This window comes from Eschrichtius robustus, chromosome 10, assembly GCF_028021215.1.
Source record: "Eschrichtius robustus isolate mEscRob2 chromosome 10, mEscRob2.pri, whole genome shotgun sequence".
In the NCBI taxonomy this organism is placed as follows: Eukaryota; Metazoa; Chordata; class Mammalia; order Artiodactyla; family Eschrichtiidae; genus Eschrichtius; species Eschrichtius robustus.
This window is the reverse complement of record NC_090833.1, coordinates 32,809,664-32,823,405: the sequence shown is the minus strand read 5'-3', so window position 1 is coordinate 32,823,405 and position 13,742 is coordinate 32,809,664.

Sequence of the window (13,742 nt, the reverse complement as noted above, 5' to 3'; positions counted from 1 at the left end):
ACTGGCAGATTTCACAGCTAGTGCATTCAGGAAAAGTTATTTATTTGAATAACAAATTCTCTGCCCAATTCCCTGAACTGCACATTCAAGCAGGGGTTGTTATAAGTCGACGGTGTGGGGTGGACTGAGGTAGGTGTGGTGATGATGGTCGTAGTGCTAATATGTGCGGGCCCCTCACTGTGTTCCAGGCACTGTGCTAAGAGCTTTACAGGCACTCCCTCATTCATCCTCATCTGACAGATAAGAAAGCAGGAGCCCAGAGAGGCTAGACAACATGCCCAAGGCCACACAGCTGTCGAAGGCAGAGGTTGTATCTGAGCCAGCTGCCTGACTTGGGAATCCTTGTTCAGTATTAGAATGGGACAGAGGTGTCTGGGCATAATAGCTCTTCTTTCTAAGCTTACGGAACAAAGGGAGAGCACAGGCCTCCAGTGTGCCACTTTTCATGGGTATAGGTTGCTTGCTCATAGTATGTGCTTGACTAATACTTTTTTGAATGAATAAAAAATCAACGAATAAATGCATCAACAAAGGTAGTCTTCCTCTGACAACCCTTGTAAACAAGACCATAAGCGTATGCTGTAAAGTTTACAAATAAGTGCTGGAGAGGATGTGGAGAAAAGGGAACCCTCCTACACTGTTGGTGGAAGGTAAATTGGTGCAGCCACTACGGAAAACAGTATGGAAGTTCCTTAAAAAGCTAAAAACAGAGCAGCCATAAGATCCAGTAAACCCACTCCTGGGTATATATCTGGAAAAAATGAAAACTCTAATTTGAAATGATACATGCATCCCAGTGTTCATAGCAGCACTGTTTACAATAGCCAAGACATGGAAACAACCCACATGCCCGTCAACAGATAATTGGCTTAAGAAGATGTGGTATATATACCATGGAATATTACTCAGCCATAAGAAGAATAAAATATTGCCATTTGGAGCAGCATGGATGGACCTAGAGAATATTATACTTAGTGAAGTAAGTCAGGCAGAGGAAGACAAATATTCTACAAAAATATATATGGAATCTAAAAAATAATACAAATGGATCTATATACAAATCAGAAACAGACTCACACACATAGAAAACAAACTTATGGTTACCAAAGGGGAGGGGGGAGGGACAAATTAGGAGTATGGGATTAACAAACTACTATGCATAAAACAGATAAGCAACAGGGATTTACTATATAGTCCAGGGACTTCTATTCAATATCTTGTAATAACCTATAATGTAATATAATCAGAAAAAATAACTGAATTACTATGCTGTACACCTGAAACTAACACAATATTGTAAACCAACTATACTTCAATATAAAAAAAGAGTATGCTATAAGACTATATGCTATAAAAGAGTGTGTTGTAAACAAGACTATGAGATCACAAAGAAAACAATATCATTCACTTTTAGCCCAGAACTATAGGCAGTGCTCCATCTTGGCATTTGTTTCCTTCTATTAATTATATTAATCTATGTGGCAGGCTAGATAGCTGCTCACCAAACCCAGGCTGTGTTTCTCAGCTTCTTGTGCTGTGAAACGGATTCTTGCCAATGGAATGTGAGTGGAATTGATGGGTGTCACTTTCTGGCTGTGGCGGTTAAGAAGTAGATGTGTGCCTTCTTTTATTTTCCTCATCTGCTGGCTGCATGCAGGGGATGAGGACAGAGCCACAATATGGAAGGAACCTGGGTCCCTGGAAGACTGCCCACCAAACAGCACACCCTGTGTTGGATGTTCCCATGAGCGACAGAACTTTTGTTTCAGGCCACTGGAATTTGGGTATTTGTTACAGCTCTTAGCATAGCTTTTCTCAAAGCTTCAATTCCTTCTGAATTATCTAATCTCCTTCATTGAGTTTCAAATATATATAAATACACACCACACACACACACACACACACACACACATACACACACACATATATGTTGGTTCATTTTGTTGCTGATAATTTGTGAAAGTATAACGAATAAAAAATAGAGGCAGAAGAATGCCCTAGAAGTTCCTTCTCCCTCTCTTCTCAAGGCATAGAAATGGTCATTATAATTTACAAAGCAGTTTTCCATAAACATTTAACCCTTATAATTTAGTGGTGTATTTATTTTTATACAGAGGAGGAGATTAAAATTCAGTTAAGGGATTTTCCCCAGGTCACCCAGCTGGCAATGTGAAGGGCAGTGTGGGGACTCAAACCAAATTTGTCTGGCCTTGCCTCCTCTGCTTTTTTTTGTCACAGCACACTAATAAATGTGAAGTGGATAAGTTCCCTTTCTGTAAACAGGGTGTCTAAGATGGTTCTGATAAGTGCCTTGTCTCTTCCTTCTTTACATCTTTTTCCTCTGCCAGGGTTTCCTTGGGATGTAGTGCCCAAAGCTTGTGATTAAAAACAACAGCAGAAACAAGAGGAAAACATCTCCTAAAAATAAGTAGTGCCTTGGAACACAATGTGCATGGACTTTTAGGAGGTGGACGGGGGTGTGTGACATAGAGGAGCCACAAGGAGAGCTTTGATTCTCCATAAGAGGCGTTTTTCTATTGTCAGCTGCTCCTGGGAGGCTCCACGAACTTGATCTCAGAACCAGGGTCAGAAAAATTGGACTCATCCTTCCACTAAGGCATGAGAAGACTTCCTTCAGGAGTTCAAACTGCTTCTAAGGTAGAGCCCAATTAGCCCATGTAGATTATGTTATTCAATTATACGGTTGGTTCAAAAGTATTTAATGAAATGGGAAAATGCTCATCCAAAAATACTGAGTGATAAAATAGTATGATGCAAAATAGTATAATCAAAAATTTATTGAGGGAATCCTCTTGCACTGTTGGTGGGGATGTAAATTGATACAGCCACTATGGAGAACAGTATGGAGGTTCCTTAAAAAAATAAAAATAGAACTACCATACGACCCAGCAATCCCATACTGGGCATATACCCTGAGAAAACTATAATTCAAAAAGAGTCATGTACCACAATGTTCACTGCAGCTCTATTTACAATAGCCAGGACATGGAAGCAACCTAAGTGTCCATCGACAGATGAATGGATAAAGAAGATGTGGCACACATATACCATGGAATATTACTCAGCCATAAAAAGAAACGAAATGGAGTTATTTGTAGTGAGGTGGATGGACCTAGAGACTGCCATACGGAGTGAAGTAAGTCAGAAAGAGAAAAACAAATACCGTATGCTAACACATATATATGGAATCTAAAAAAAAAAAAAAATGGTCATAAAGAACCTAGGGGCAAGACGGGAATAAAGACACAGACCTACTAGAGAATGGACTTGAGGATACGGGGAGGGGGAAGGGTAAGCTGGGACAAAGTGAGAGAGTGGCATGGACATATATACACTACCAAACGTAAAATAGATAGCTAGTGGGAAGCAGCCGCATAGCACAGGGAGATCAGCTCCGTGCTTTGTGACCACCTAGGGGGGTGGGATAGGGAGGGTGGGAGGGAGGGAGACGCAAGAGGGAAGAGATATGGGGACGTATGTATATGTAAACTGATTCACTTTGTTATAAAGCAGAAACTAACACACCATTGTAAAGCAGTTATACTCTAATAAAGATGTTTAAAAAAAAATTTGTTGAAATTTTTATGTAGTTACATACACACTTGGCAGAAAGACTGAAAGAGAATATACCTCGGTGTAGCTGGAATTATTTCTGGGTGATGAGATCTGAGTTGAAATTTATTTATTTTTAAATTCTTTTCTGTCATTTTTAATTTTCATAAAATAAACTATTTTTATAATCATAAAAAATGTTAAGAAATAAATAGAGGTTGGTTTTCCTTGAATTGATTTGATTTTAAGGTTTTTGCTTATTTTCAAATTATAGCCCTGTCAGGAGATAAAGGATAATTAAATGAGTTATAGAAAATTTGCCACAAATAAAAAATTGCTATTAATGTTATAAATTATATAATCAGTTATCAGATTAAAATTAAAGCCACCATAACAGGTTATTCATACAACACTCCAAACTTTTTTATTTATTCTGAGTTGCCTTGTCTACTATGTAGAGTTTAGATAACATATAAGTTGTTTCATTTTGTTGTTGATGTTTTGGTCTGGTTGAGTTTTTTCCCCAAATTATACAAACAAACAGATTCAAAACTCCATAGCTAAAATTAAAAAGCAGACTAGATGACAAAACATATGTATATAAATTTGACAGAAAGTTCAGAATTGCATTTTCTGAAGTGTTTTGTTTTTTTGTTTTTTTTTTTAAAGATTTATTGATTGATTGATTGCTATGTTGGGTTTTCGTTTCTGTGCTAGGGCTTTCTCTAGTTGCGGCAAGCAGGGGCCACTCTTCATCGCGGTGCACGGGCCTCTCACTATCGCGGCCTCTTGTTGCGGAGCACAGGCTCCAGACGCGCAGGCTCAGTAGCTGTGGCTCACGGGCCTTGTTGCTCCGCAGCATGTGGGATCGTCCCAGACCAGGGCTCGAACCCGTGTCCCCTGCATTAGCAGGCAGATTCTCAACCACTGCGCCACCAGGGAAGCCCTGAAGAGTGTTTTAAAAGTGTTCTTTATAAGAAAACAATCAAGTCCCTAGTAGGTAAATGAACAAACGCTGTAAGCATATTTTGCTCAATAATAATATAACTAATGAAATATAACAAATGGATAAATGTTAATTTTGACTAGGAATCAAAGCAGTGCGATATAAACAACTATGAGAAACCCCAAATGCTGACAAAGATAGTTGTGGAACTGGTGAGCTTCTCTGCAGCCTTCTTCGGATCACCCTAGTGATAGCTATCAAGAGCCATTAACTACCACTCTGACCCTTTCTCTCAGTTATCTCAATTATGGAAATCTGCTGTGCAGATAACTCAACAGAAACAAAAGCCTAAATGAAGATAAGAATTAATTCTAGTATTTTCTCTAAGTGTAATGAAATATACTTGAAACAACCCAATGATCCACCAAATAGGAATGGAAGTAAATTCTAGTATCCCAACTTAATAAAATATAAGGCAATGGTTATAATGACAATTGTGAGGATCACACAGAACTATGAAAAACATTTATTATACAATATTAAATGTAAAAGAATATACAATTATATTTCTGCTATGATTGCTATTACTTCAGTGTAAAATTGTATGTGCCTATGATCAGGGATGGAAAAGAAGAAAAAAATGAAAGCAGTTGCATCTCAGTGAGGTTATAAATGATCTTTCCCCTTTCTCAAATATTTAAAAAAATATAATTTTGAATGTGTGTTTTAATGAAAGGAAAGATTTTTATTCCTACTCATCTCCATAAATAAAGAAAAATCTTCTAAATGTGAGATTCTGTGAAATTTGAGTTGATTTAATTCTTGTTTAGAAATAAAAAATGATTAAAAATCACTACTATTGGCTAATTAAACAAATATTTATTGCACTTCATATTTGTTTTCTATAGTGGTTGTAACAAATTGCCACAAACCATGGCTTAAAACAACACAAATTTATTATCTTATGGTTCTGTAGGTCAGAAGTCAGACAGGGTCTCACTGGGTTAAGATCAAGGAATTGGCAGGGCTGTATTCTTTCTGGACTCTCAAGGGAAGAAGAATCTGTTTCCTTGCCTTTTCCAGTTTCTACAGGCTGCCTGCATTTCTTGGCTCATAGCCCCTTCCCCCATTTTCAAAGCCAGCCATGGCAGGCTGAGTCCTTTCCACATTGTATTACTCTGACCATCTCTTCTGGCTTTTCTTCCACTTTTAAGGACTCATGTGATTAAACTGGGCCCACCTGGATGATGTTCCTATCTCAAGGTCAGGTGATTAGCAACCTTAATTGCATCTGAAGCCTCAATTCCCTTTTGCCAAGTAAGGTACCCTATGAATCATTACTCTGCCTGCCATAAGCCCCTACTCTGCGCTACATGTGGTGCTAGTTGATGTTGGGGAAAAGGGGAGGTGGGCTCAAAGACGAAGTTAATGGTTAGAAGTTGAGATCAGCCATCAGACTCGGGAGGGCAGCGTGGTTCCTTTTAGCTGGAAGACTCAAGGCGGGGTGGGGGGAGGGTTCATGGTGAATTGGCATTTGGACTGGGCCCTAAAGGGTAGGTAGGATTTGGACACAAAAATTGGCAGAGGAAGCCAATGGCATTTCAAATAATAGATATTAAATGAAAGCTAGTGAAATAGCCATTTTTGTAAGGGAAAAATGTTCAAATATTGACTTTTTAATTCAACCTCATGCATCAAAGCAAAAGGCATGGGGGCAAAAGACAGCACTAAGTGTCACAGGAAAAATCCAGAAAGTCTCTTCTACCTCCTTTCCGACTCAGCCAGAACTTCTAGTTTGTTTATCTGCTGTTCATACTCTTTTTTCCTTACACAGCCTCCAAGGTGCCAGTTACGCAGTTCCCTTCCAAGTAAAGTAGCCTCTTAGCAACCTTTTTTTCATGGTTTATGAAAGCTTCATGCTTTGAGCAGAACAAATTCTGCTGTTTGGATTGGACCAGCTGGAGCTAGAGGCTGCTTAACAGAGAAACTCCTACTGAATGCCAATTGTCTGGCCCTGTCAGATTGTCTCTGCCTAGGACAGTTGAGCGGGAGAGTCCAAGAGAAGGCAGAAACCCCAGGAAAGTGGGAGAGAGAGAGAGACAGACAGACAGACAGACAAGGTGAGCATTGGCTCAGAGTTGCTACTACATCCTCCCAATAAGGCCCCCATTATTGAAGAGTGTATATCTGTTTCTTGAAGTCAATGAAAATAGTGTTTGGCATGTTTTAAGGAGGAATCATGAGGCCCCACCAAACCTCTGAGTCTGTTGTGTTTGCAGGTTATTTTGGTTATTAATATTTTCCTATTGATTTGATTATTCATGAGCTGGAAACACTCCTTCTGGTAGCCAAGTGCTTCTCTTTTGCACCCTATCACACAGAGCTCCTATTTACTGATTTTCAGATAACTACCCATAGAATTTTTTTCTCCCGTTCCTGGATAGACTGTGTATCATATCACATCATATCACTTTATCAGTCTGGGTTCACAAAGGTGAGGCCGCTCCTGAACCTCCATGTCTAAAATTCAGAGGAGACAGCACGTGGTGGATGGTGTTGCCACAGACTCTGCCTTAATAACCAACTCTAAATGGCAGAAGCAGAAAGATAGGGTTAGAGTGAATTACAAGCCTTTGCATTCAAATTTGTGGGGTTCCCCCTATAAAAATAGAACTCTATTAAAACTCAAAGCAGAGGAGGACTTATGACAGCTGCTGAGTTGCAAGGCAGGCAAACCCCTAAAGAAAAAAAATAGTAGACTAGTTAATAAATTAACTCAGGAAAGAAAAAAAGGCAACTAAATAAAAGAAGACAACTTCGAATGGTATTATTAGTTATTACTATTATAAGACGGAATAAAATGGAAGCTGACAGGAAGGAGAGAGAAGAGAAATGGTTCACAAAGCATTTCTCAGAAATTTAGAATCAGGAAGATTTTGAATTAACCCCTCTTCATAATCACATGCTTCAAAGAATTACAAAAAGGACATTAGAAACAATAAACGGCAAACTGGAACTCATTACCAGGCAAAGGGAAGAAAGAAAATAGGCTTGTGGATGAGAGGGTAAAGCCAGCCAGACCCAAGAAATTCCATAAATTGTGCTTTAAGACAAGAGAGGGCTTTGAAGATTGGCAGAAGAGGAATGTTCTCCGAGGTACAGATAAATCTGAAGGAAGTGAAAAACAAGTAGGAGGAAAAGAGGAAGAAAACAAAGAAAAATTCTCACAACAATACGGTTTGTAGAAACAACTCAACAAACCTGCAAAGAGAAACCCTTTTATGGCCCCCATTTATGGTCCCTTTTAATACACCAACCAAAATAAGAGCCCAGCCCCAGGTTTTGTTTCCAGCCAAAATGTGTCTTTGCATTTAAGAAGAAAAGATGTTTGCACACCTAGAAAGTCCACAAAAATTAATCAATCTTGGTGCTGAAAGAAAACATTCAGAGGTCAGAGAAATTTGTTACTCTCTTATCCCAGGTGGGGTTAAGAGAAGGACTGTGCTAGGCTGGGCAACCTCCCACCCTGGTTGTGCTGGGATGGAAAGGTTCCCCAACATGAGGGACTTGCTGTGCTACAGACAAGACAGCCCTGAGCAAACTGGGATGGCTGGTCACCCTAGCACTGGCTTCCTCCACGTGACAACCTAGGCAAGCTAATTAGGCTTGACAGTCAGTAAAATTAAGATAGAGAATTCTCTAAACTCTTCAGGTACTGAATTTTCAAGTTTGTTGTTTTCTTCTGTCTCCTAGGAAAATGTTCCTAGAATATTCAACATTTGCTCATTCATTCACTCATCCAGTTAAATAGTGATTGTGGGCTTTTTAATGCCTTGGGGTGGGTGTGCGGTTCCAATGGCAAACAAGCCTCTGCCTTCATGGGGCTTAGAGGAAAAGTGGGAGAGCTGGGTATGAAATACACAAACATGAAGATGTGTATAATTGGAAATGTGATAGAAGATATGAAGGAAAAGGACAGGGTGATATTATTGAGAGTGATATATCATTTAGACTGAAGGAGGGGAGTTCTGGCCGGAAATGACCCACTGGAGAAGGGACAGGAAAGCAGAGACCTGAAGGATGAGAGGAGAGGGGAGGCAGATGAAGGATGGGGCTACAGTGGGGAAATGTGTGTCAGGGTAGAGACGGAGGACAGAGAGTGTTCCAGACAGATGGGCAGCACATGCAAAGGCCCTGACGCAGGAAGGAGCTTGGTGAGTTAAAGGAGGTGAGAGAAGGCTAGTATCTCTCCGAAATTAAGCTGGAAGAGCCAGAAGTACCAGGAGTGACTGTGGCAGACCACGGTCCAAGCAGAGTTGGTGAGAGAGAGAGAGAGAGAGAAGTGGACCCAAGAAGGAAAGGCTAAAGGTCACTGGTGGATAGTGATTCTTTTTGCCTACACTATTCTTATAGAAATTTAAAGAAATGAGTATAGCTACCCCTGTGGTCTCTCTGATGAACACACGTTATAAAAGACTGAAACAAAGCTGAAAATAAGAGATTTAGAAGAATGTGTCGTGGCAGATAAAACCCTCCTCAATCTGAGAATTGCAAAAATGAAGGGAAAAAATAAAACGCTGTTTCTAGCTATGCTAAATGCCAGAATAAGGGAGGTATTAAAATATGGGCAAAATTTTGGTGCTAGTGGATGGTCTCATGCCCAGAAGACCCAGAAATGCCTGAATATTGCTTAACAGTCACCTTAAAAGAGTCCCCAAGAGTTATACCAGAGGGACTCTGGTATAGGAAAGCAACATATTCTTGCTGAGTTTTTTTTAAGCACAAGTGTATCCATAACCTGTTAATTATTCAGGTTAAACCAGCAGGGAGGATTTTTCTATGCTTCTAAACTCCATCTTTGGACCTATTGAATATTGTAAGTAAAATCTATGTGAAGATGTTGAAAACGCGTTTTACAGTTTTGAAGATGAAACAAAAGCAAGAATACTGGATTACCGAAACTCGTAATCACGTTGACAGAGTGGAATGATTGACCTACCAAGAGGATGAAATTTAGCAATGATAGGAGCCCAGTGGTCAGCCAGGAGGAGCTCAGTGCTAAGGAAGGGAAAAGGCTAGGACGAGGATTTTCTGTTCAAGAGTCCAGGCTCAGGCTGGCCCCAGGCTGCACGGGACCCAGGGGGCAGCCACAGTGTGCACACAGACACGGTATGACCTCTGCCTGAGAGGCTACGGCCCAGGTGGGCGGGGTGGCCATTTCCATGTAGTCCTCCAGCAACTGTCTTTCACCCACTAGTCTGTCAGGTGGCACAAGTCTGGGGATTGGGGCACATGTGCTACTCAAGGTTCTTGTCATCTTCTCCTTTGCTTCCAGAAGGTGGAACACAGGCTATAAAACAATGACAGGTAACTGTCTCTCTGGTTAACTAAACCTCCAGGCACCTACATGCCAAACAGCACAGGGGAACATTTAAAGGAAAGACAAGTACATATATGGAAAAATTTCAGAAATGATTTTAAACCCAAGGAAGTCAATACATTGTGTGGATTTTGAAATATAGTTCAAATTATGGTGTGACTCGACACTCTGAATTTTTATTTCAGTTCTTGCCATAAAATTCCCACTAGATCTTTTATTTTATATGTTTGAAATAAATGTTAGAAGGTTTTATATGGCAAAACGGAATAAACAGAAAAGTTATGCATGAAGTCAAGACCAGCGAGGATGAGCTTAGCCAACTGTCAGTGTTACTGAAAGGCAGCCGGGTCGTGTGGTGCTAGTGTTAAATAGAGCAGAGCACAGACTCTGGAGTCAGAAGGACCTGCGTTTGAATCACACTCTGCCACTTAGTGTCTGTGTTGGTGTGGTCATATGATAAATGGGTTAGTGATACTGACTTTGGGAGGGTTAAATGAGATGATGTATGCAGGGCATTTAGCACAGGGCCAGGCATGTAATAAACATTCAAATTTATTGTTATTGCTATTATAGTTAGTATTATTGTAGGATGCATGAAATCATGTTGTGAATCCTCACTATCAACTGATTTTTTTAAATCAATTTAATAATAGACCCAAGAGACAACTAATCCATTAAATTAGCAGACCTGGTAAATATCCCAAGAAGCCAACAAATTAAGTAGCATATAGTGAAATCATCACTGTTAGTCAAGAGAGGATTTCAACATCAAACCTAAGTGTTACGGACTGAATGCTTGTGCCCCTTCCCACTTCCCATTTCATCTGTTGAAATCTTAACCCCCAATGTGATGGTAGTTTGAGAGGTTCCACCTTCATGAATGGGATTAGTGCCTTTAGACAAAGAGATGGGACACAGCTTGCTTTCTGTCTCTCTGCTCTCCACCAAGTGAGGATACAAGAAGAAGACAACCATCTGCAAACCAGGAAGCTGGCTCTCACCAGATGCCAGATCTGCTGGCACCTTGATCTTGGACTTCCCAGCCTCCAGAACTGTGAGAAATAAATGTTTGTTGTTTAAGCCACCCAGTCTATGGCAATTTGTTATAATAGCCTGAACTGACTAAGACATCAGGACAATAGGAGTCGAAAAAATAAGACAACAATATTGGCCCAGTTGCTTAGAGGTGATAAATTTATGCAGTATTCAGTATGTAAGAAATAATGCTAGATAATATCACACCTACTTAGAATATGCAAAGCTAAAATGTCTCTGCCAAAAGGCAGACAACGATGAGGTTTTAATGAAAAGAACAAATGGGATAAGATGACAACAAGGAAAGAGAAAAAGCTAATAATAGATTAAGAATTAATCACAAAAAGATAATGTTAATATGAAAATAAGCTTAAAAATGCACCCTATTTTCACAACCAGAGAAATTAAAATAATTTATTAAAAATATCTATAGCATCTAAATCCATGCCAGCAGAAGACATGCACAGAAATATTGACAAGATTATGCTATTGAGAGATTATTTTTAGCAATTAAAAAGTAATAATAATAAACATGAAAAAAATACATCTAGTAAGAGTAGCAATCTCAAACATGGAGAAATAGGCCAGAAAGGAACCCAAATATGTATAGAAGACATGATACATCATGTGTATCCATTTCTCAAGAAGTAGTTTTGTTTGGTGGGAATTATGAATCTAGCAATTCAAGACAGAAATACAAAACCAAGAAAATGGATAACATTTGCAACAAGTTGGGCAGTGGTCTCCTTAGATACATGACTTAATAAATTGCAGGAGTTTTATTTTTTGTTTGTTTTATTTAGTTTAAACAATACAGGTCACTAGCATAGAAATCTAGATATAAAAACTATGTTGAGAGATTTATTTATCCTTCAAGCATGACCAGAGTGATCCCCCTAAATCATATATATCATTTCAGCCTTAAAGACATCTGAAAGTAGAAGTTTTCATAGTCCACTGCTGAAATCTTCAATTAGGAGCAGATGCTCTGAATCAGGCTGCATGAATTGAAATCCAGGCTCCATCACTGATTGGCGCTAGCTAGGAGACCAGGGACTAATTACTGTTTAATCCTTAGTTTATTCATCTGCGACATGAGGATAATAGTGTCTGATAGCACATTCCTGGTGCATGGTGAACACAGAGTAACTGCCGATGTTGTATGGACTTCCCTCTGCATTTTTAGTCTTCTCTTCCATAGTTTTCTAGAAGAAAAGCTGTTCCATGAATACACCCCATCATCTCTAACCTTTGTGTCTATAATCTGATGTTTTTAAAGGGAATTGAGGCTTGCTATAATCACAAATAGAGTAAGTAGCAAAACCTAGATTTGAAATCATTCGTTGGCTACCAGACTCCTGCCTTACCCCACTTCTACTTTCTTACACTCACTTCCATTTTGATGGAAAAACTTGTATCAGAACAATCTCCTTCCAGGTAAAACTAGGGAAAAATATTTGTTTGAAGGTGCTGGTGAGCTACCAAGTAACCAGGACTTGAAGTTTCAAGATCCATGAAAGAAGGAGAACTCGTTGAACTGAGCTAACCATTCTGCATTGCTTTTTCTCTCAAAGCATTTGCTGTTTCATAAGAGGAACTAAGCAAATGGAAGCCTATTCTACATTCATGGATTAGAAGACCCAATATTATCTCTTCTCCCCAAATTAGTTTATAGATTATTATAAGCCTAATCAAAATGTCAGTGTATGTGTGCGTGCGTGTGTGTGTGTGTGTGTGTGTGTGTGTGTGTATAACAGGCTGCTTCCAGAATTTATAAGAAGACACAGAGGGCCAAGAATACCTAAGGCAATCTTGAATTATAAAATTGGAAGGCTACACTACCAAACAAAGCTATAGTAATTACAAGTGTGTAGTAGTGGTAAGAGAGAGATAAACCAGTGGTATAGAATAGAAAGTCCAGACATGGACTAACACTTGTCCAGTCACCTGATTTATGACAAAGGGGACATTGCAGTACAATAAGAAAAGATTCTTCTCTTTAACAAATGGTTCTGGGTCAACAGGATATTCATATGGAAAAATAATGAACCTTGTCACCTACTTCACACCTTATGCAAAAATTAATTCCAAGTGGATTATAGTTATAAATGTGACAGTTAAAATATAAGGCTTCTAGAGGATAACACAGGAGAATACATTAATGACTTTGGAGTAGACAAAGAGTTCTTAAACATTAGGGTGGAAGTAGCACTAAACAAAAAGGAAAATATTAGAAAATTGGATGATATTAAAACTAAAAACTTTTGTTCATCAAATATACTATTGAGAGAGTGAAAAGCAAACTACTAAGTGGGAGAAGATATTTGCAATAAATGTATTTGACAATGAAGTTGTGTCCAGAATGTAAAAGGAATGTGTACAATCAATCAGAAAAAGATAAACAATCCAGTGTTTAAAAATGCAAAAATCCTTGAATAGAACTTCAGAAAAGAGGATATCCAAATGGCCAATGAGAATATGAAAAAGGGCTCAGGATCATTAGCCATTACGAAGATGGAAATTAAAATTAGAAAGCAGTAACACTACATTCACTAGAATGGCTAAATCTAAAACACTGACAATATCACATGTTGACAAGGCTGTGGAGCAACTGGATCTCTCATACATTATTGGTAGAAGTGTAAATTGGAGGTTAAGCCATTGAAATTACTAATATCCAACTACTTTGACCTGCAAAAACTATAATTTCCTAAGGTTCAAATGAATACAACTATTTTGGAAAACTTTGTCAGCAATTATTAGAACTTAATATATAAATAGCTTATGATCCAGTAGCAATTTCACTCT